The following is a 6,607-nucleotide window of genomic DNA, read 5'->3' on the forward strand; positions in this document are numbered from 1 at the left end:
TAAAACGTTTAGTTTGTATTCATGTTTACCAATTGTGATACCTACCTCTTTCTCCAAGCGGTTCAATTGCCAGTGCAAACAGGAAGGGGGAGGGGGGACATCCCTGTCTTGTGCCCCTTTCTAAAGCTATTTCAACTGATAATGTATTTGTGTATATTTTAGCTTTAGGACATTTTTACAACATTTTATTAAATGTATTATTTCAGCTGAAAAGTTGAAAGCTTCCAAAGTTTTGAACAGAAAAGGCCTTTCAAGATGATCGAAGGCCTTTTCAGCATCACCAGCCATTATTGATCAAACTATATCTTTTTTTTTGCATATTGTATTCAACTGAAACATGTTCTTGTATTTGTTTGTAAGTGTCTATTTATATGTATGTTTGATTGATATGCATCAAGTCCGGTAAAGACTTTGACATTCTATTGATTAATAGCTTTGTTATTATTTTATTGTCACAATTTATGAAACTTGTGGGTCTATAATCAGCAGGGCTCTCCAGATATTCCTGGTTGTAACAAAAATAAATAACTGTTTGATACTCGGAACTAGGAAGTACTGAATTGAGTGAATTGTGATGTAATTTGTTAAAATAGGGGGCTACTTTGTCCCAAAATGTTGAATAGAATTATATGGGAAAGCCATCCAATCATGGGGTTTTTCTCAGTGCAAATGTTTTAACAGTATCTAATACTCCTTTTTGGATGATCTCTGTTTTTAGAGATATTTTTTTGTCTGCTGATAATTGCTTCAGATTTGTTGAGTCTAAGAAGGCTATAGGATCTTGTTTCACCGAGTCGTGGCTGAATGACGACATGAATAACATACAGCTGGCGGGTTTTAAGCTTTTTCAGCAGGATAGAACAGCGGCCTCTGGTAAGACAAGGGGTTGCGGTCTATGTATATTTGTAAAAAAACAGCTGGTGCACAAAATCTAAGGAAGTCTCAATGTTTTGTTTGCCTCAGGTAGAGTATCTCATAATAAGCTGTAGACCACACTATTTACCAAGATAGTTTATCTATATTCTTCGTAGCTGTCTATTTATCACCACAAACCGATGCTGGCTCTAAGACTGCACTCAATGAGCTGTATACAGCCATAAGCAAACAGGAAAACGCTGGTGGTGGCCGGGGACATTAACTTCATATGGCTGCAGGGGCAGTATTGAGTAGCTTGGATGAAAAGGTGCCCATTGTAAATGGCCAGTTCCTCAGTCTCAGTTGCTAATATATGCATATTATTATAAGTATTGGATAGAAAACACTCTAAAGTTTCCAAAACTGTCAAAATATTGTCTGCGAGTATAACAGAACTGATATTGCAGGCGAAACCCTGAGGAAAATCTAAACAGGAAGTGGCTTCTATTTTGAAAACTACAAAGCCTCCCTTTGCTGGATTTAAAGGGATATGAGCCAGATTCCTTTTCCTATCGCTTCCTCAAGGTGTCAACAGTCTTCAGACATAGTTTCAGGTTTTTATTTTGAAAAATGAGCCAGAACGATAACATCGCGTCAAGTGGTCACATGAGTTTTGCTTGCGCTACAGAATTCGGACAGCCATTTCCTTTCCCTCTCCTACTGTGAAAGACATTTGCGGTTTATATATTATCGATTATATATTTTAAAAACAACCTGAGGATTGATTATCAAAAACGTTTGACATGTTTCTGTGGACTTAATGGAAACTATTTGGAATTTTCGTCTGCGTTGTCGTGATCCTGTGGATTTCTGAACATAACGCGACAAACAAATGGAGATATTTTGGATATAAAAATCATCTTTATGGAACAAACAGAACATTTGTTGTGTAACTGGGAGTCTCATGAGTGAAAACTTCCGAAGATCATCAAAGGTAAACTATTAATTTGATTGCTTTTCTGATTTTCGTGACCGAGCTACCTGATGCCTAGTGCACTTAATGTTTTATCGTGCGATCGATAAACTTACACAAACGCTTGGATTGCTTTCGCTGTAAAGCATAATTTCAAAATCTCACACGACAGGTGGATTAACATAAGGCTAAGCTGTGTTTTCCTATATTGCACTTGAGATTTCATGAATATAAATATTTATAGTAATATGTATCGTATGTAGCGCTATGCTATTCAGCGGTTGTTGATGACACTTATCCCGATAGGGGGATTGCAGCCATAACAGGTTAATGCAGGGAAACTTAAATCCGTTTAGCCTCATTTCTACCAGCATGTTAAATGTGCAACCAGAGTGAAAACAACTATAGACCACCTTTACTCCACGCACAGAGATGTGTACAAAGATCTCCCTCGCCCTCCGTTTGGCAAATCTGACCATAATTATATCCTCCTGATTCCTGATTAAAAGCTAAAACTAAAGCAGGATGCACCAGTAACTCGGTCAATAAGAAACTGGTCAGATGAAGCAAATGCTAAGCTACAGGACTGTTTTGCTAGCACAGACTAGAATATGTTCCGATGGAGTTTGCACCAGACATAGCATTTTGATGGCCAAAAAGCTCAATTTAGTCTCATCTGACCAGAGTACCTTCTTCCATATGTTTGGGGAATCTCCCATATGCTTTTTGGCGAACACCAAACGTGTTTGCAAATTTTTTCTTTAAGAAATAGCTTTTTTTTCTGGCAACTCTTCCATAAAGCCCAGCTCTGTGGAGTGTACGGCTTGAAGTGGTGCTATGGACAGATACTCCAATCTCCACTGTGGAGCTTTGCAACTCCTTCAGGGTTATCTTTGGTCTCTTTGTTGCCTCTGATTTAATGCCTGGTCTGTGAGTTTTGGTGGGCGGCCATCTTGGCAGGTTTGTTGTGGTGCCATATTCTTTCCATTTTTTAATAATGTATTTAATGGTTCTCTGTGGGACGTTCAAAGTTTCGGATATTTTTTTTACCCAACGCTGATCTCTATTTCTCCAGACCTTTGTCCCTGACCTGTTTGGAGAGCTCCTTGGTCTTCATGGTGCCGCCTGCTTGGTGGTGCCCCTTTCTTAGTGGTGTTACAGATTATGGGGCCTTTCAGAACAGGTGTATATATACTGATATCATGTGACACTTAGATTGCACACAGGTGGACTTTATTTAACCAATTATGTAACTTCTGAAGGTTCCTGCTTAAGTTTGTTAATGTTATTTTCTGGGCCTTTTTTATGATAGTGTTTTTTTCTCTTTAATTTACATTTCTAAATCCGATTTAACTTTTGCCGGTTTTGAGATCCCCCCCTAATGTACACCTTAAATGCAATTTTATATTGGGGGTTTGCTTTTCTCTGTCCTCTATGTATACATTTGTAATGGTAAAGGTTTAACATTTTTATTTGACATATTTAATACATTTTGCGTCCAGAAGATGCGTTCTATTCATTCTCCAAACTCTGTCGATAAGTGTATTTTCTGTTGGTATAATTAAACATGGTACCGGAGAATGATCCGATATCACTATATCATCATTTTTTATTTATCCAGTAAATTCAGTGCATTTAAAAAAACAACAACATGTAGTCAATTCTTTAATAGCTTTGTGAAAAAATAGAAATAGTCTTTTGTAGTTGGGAATCTCCAGGTGTCCTGTAAATAATTTGTGGAGATAAAAATGTTCAGCCTCTATGGAGGCTCCCTAAATGTGCCTTTTTAGGTCTGTGGATCTTATCTAATGTATAATTGCGACCATCCGACTCAAATCGGTGTAGCACTTGAAATTGTGTTCACTAAAAGTAGTATGGTGTACAGGATTCTGATAACGTGGTCAGATCAGGTTTGACATTTACGCAGCATCAGCGTGGACAAATTGATAACTCAATTCGTCCAGGCCCAACAAGCACAGCAAGCGGTTGACAAACCCGTGTCTATGGGTCCGGAGTCGGAGTAAGAGGGGGAGCCAGAACCTGACCCCCATGGTGAACAACCAGAGGAGAAGCCCATCCTCCCCCTCATCGATTTTGAGGGACCAGCCGAGACACCCGCTGTGGGCCAACTGAGGGGACAGTTTGGGACTGCCCAGTGGGAGGATCTAAACTTGAAAGCCACAGCAGCCCAAGTCATAGCGATGGATGGCCAGTTACTTCCGGGGATGAGTGACTGGCGATACTCCCATTTCCAAATCAAGAATAACCTTTTATATCAGGTGTCGCGTCAAAGGGGGACCTTCGAGAGGTACTGTTGCTGCTCTGATGGTACGTGGGAACCATTCTTCAGCTGGCCCACACCCATCTGTAGGGGGCACACATGGGAATGGAGAAGACCTGGGAATGGATCGCCGTCCGGTTCCACTGGCCTGGGATGAGGAGGGCCGTAGAAGACTATTGTCGCAGCTGCCAGGAGTGTCAAATCACTGCCCCAAAAGCACATTTCCGAAACCTGCTGGTCCCCCTACCAATCATCTGGGTGCCCTTTGACCGCATAGTCGTGGACATAGTTGGATCCCTGGTAAAAATGGCACAAGGACACCAGTACATCCTGGTAATAGTAGATTATGCCACCTGATAGCCCGAGGCCATTCACCTACCAGCAGTGGTCTTCAAGGGAATCACCCAGGAGCTGTTCTACCACTTTAGCAGAGCGGTCATCCTGAACGAGATCCTGACTGGCCACGTGGCCTAGTGGACCTCGCCAAGGAAGTGTGGGAAGCTCAACCAACCCCGTTACGCAGCATTGTAGAACACGTGGAGACGATGACGGAGTGGATGATAGCCATATGGCCAATGGTAAGGGAACATATGGAGAAGGCCCCAATGCGCCCAAGCTCAGGTCTGCAATCAGGGAACCCAGCCCTGAGAATTCAAAGTGGGAGACAAGGTTCTGGTCTTAATCCCCATTGCCAAAAGTAAGTTCCTGGCAACATGGCACGGCAGGGCCGTACAAGGTGATAGAGAATCTGGGGTCCGTCAAATACCGCGTAAGGCAGCCCCAGCAGATTTACCACTTGAACCTATTGAAGTGGTGGCACGAGAAGACAGTTTTGGCCGTGTTATGGTCAGGACCCAGGACGCCAACGGTACAAGTGGTGGTCGCGAGCAATGATGACCTCGACCCAGGCCCAGCTTGTCGATCAGAATATGGCGGTGTTCTCCAGGGAAACGGTACAAAAGAGGCCATATCGGATCCCAGAGGAAGGCCATGAAGCAGGAAGTGGAGGCTATGCTGAGGATGGGGGTCATCGAAGAGTCCCACAGCGCATGGTGCAGCCCCATTGTGTTGGTGCCCAAACCTACCCCATGCTGAGGGTGGACGAGCTCATCGACCGATTGGGAAAGGCCTGGTACATCAGCACCAGACTAAAGGATATTTGCAGGTACCTTTGCCAGCCTCCTTCAGGAAGAAGACTACGTTTTCGACACCGAATGGCTTATATCAGTACAGAGAGCTCCCATTCGGTCCCCACGGAGCCCCTCCCACGTTCCAGTGCCTGATGGACCGAGTCCTCTGACCCCATCAACAGTACCTAGCAAGTTAATTGGATGATATCATTATCCACAGCCAAGGTTGGGAAGAGCAGCTGACACGCCTCCAGGCGGTGCTGGATGCACTCAGGCAAGTCGGGTTGACAGCAAACCCCAAGAAATGCAAGCTAGTGTTCGAGGAGGTGGAGTACCTGGGGTTTTGAGGAAGGTCCACGCGGTACGTAACTGGCCCATGTCACGCACCAAGACACAGGTTAAGTCCTTCCTGGGACTGGCAGGATACAACAGCCTGCTTATTCCCCCTGATCGATCTAACCAGGGCCCGCCTCCCGAAAACAGTGAAATGGACGGGTGAGACTGAAGCGGCATTCAGGTGCCTGAAGGAAGTGCTGTTCTCCCATCCGATTCTCGTAACGCCCAATTTTCAGGTACCAATGTTGGTCCAGACCGACGCATGCGACAATGGACTAGAGGCCTTCCTGTCCCAGGTACACAATGGGGAGGAGCACCCCATCATGTACATAAACCCGAAAGCTGATACCCAGGGTTAAAAACTACCCTAAAAAAAACTACCACTTACTGTTGAGAAAGAGTGCCTAGAGGTGAAGTGGGCACACCCGGTTCACATGTTCGAGAAGGCATTTCTGACAAAAAACGCATTTTGATTTAAAAACTTTACTTTCAAACGGCTCTCCTGTGAAGTAGTGACCCGTGACATACGCCTAGTTTCCTGAAACGGGTCAAAAGGGAATAATAGTTAGAATTGAATAATAGTTCCTTTCTGGATTTGAGCTAATGTAGCTTGAATTATATCTAAAAACACTCCAGATTTGCCCCTGGTGAGATATACAATGAAATTAATGTGTATTTTTCACCATGTAAGGTACAATTCAATATTAGAAAATTGCTTTCTTGGTCCATGCGCTGGGATATAAGGAAAAAGGGTGTACCTTTTATTTATCAGGGTGCCTATAGTTTCTATGGTAAAGAAAGCATAGGCCTCTCCAACCCAGTTAAATGTAATATGTCTCATTTTTTGTGTAATTCGTAGAAGAAAACCACATCTGCCGACAATAAGTGTTTCAGCACCTTATGCTTTTTTTCTCCATCATTGAGCCTGTGCACATTCTAGGTTAACTATCATTGACAAACCAAGTCAAATATTTTATCAGATATATGAGGGGGGTGGGCATTCAGTCGGAAGATCGTAGTATAAATACATAG

This window comes from Oncorhynchus clarkii, chromosome 30, assembly GCF_045791955.1.
Source record: "Oncorhynchus clarkii lewisi isolate Uvic-CL-2024 chromosome 30, UVic_Ocla_1.0, whole genome shotgun sequence".
NCBI lineage: Eukaryota > Metazoa > Chordata > Actinopteri > Salmoniformes > Salmonidae > Oncorhynchus > Oncorhynchus clarkii.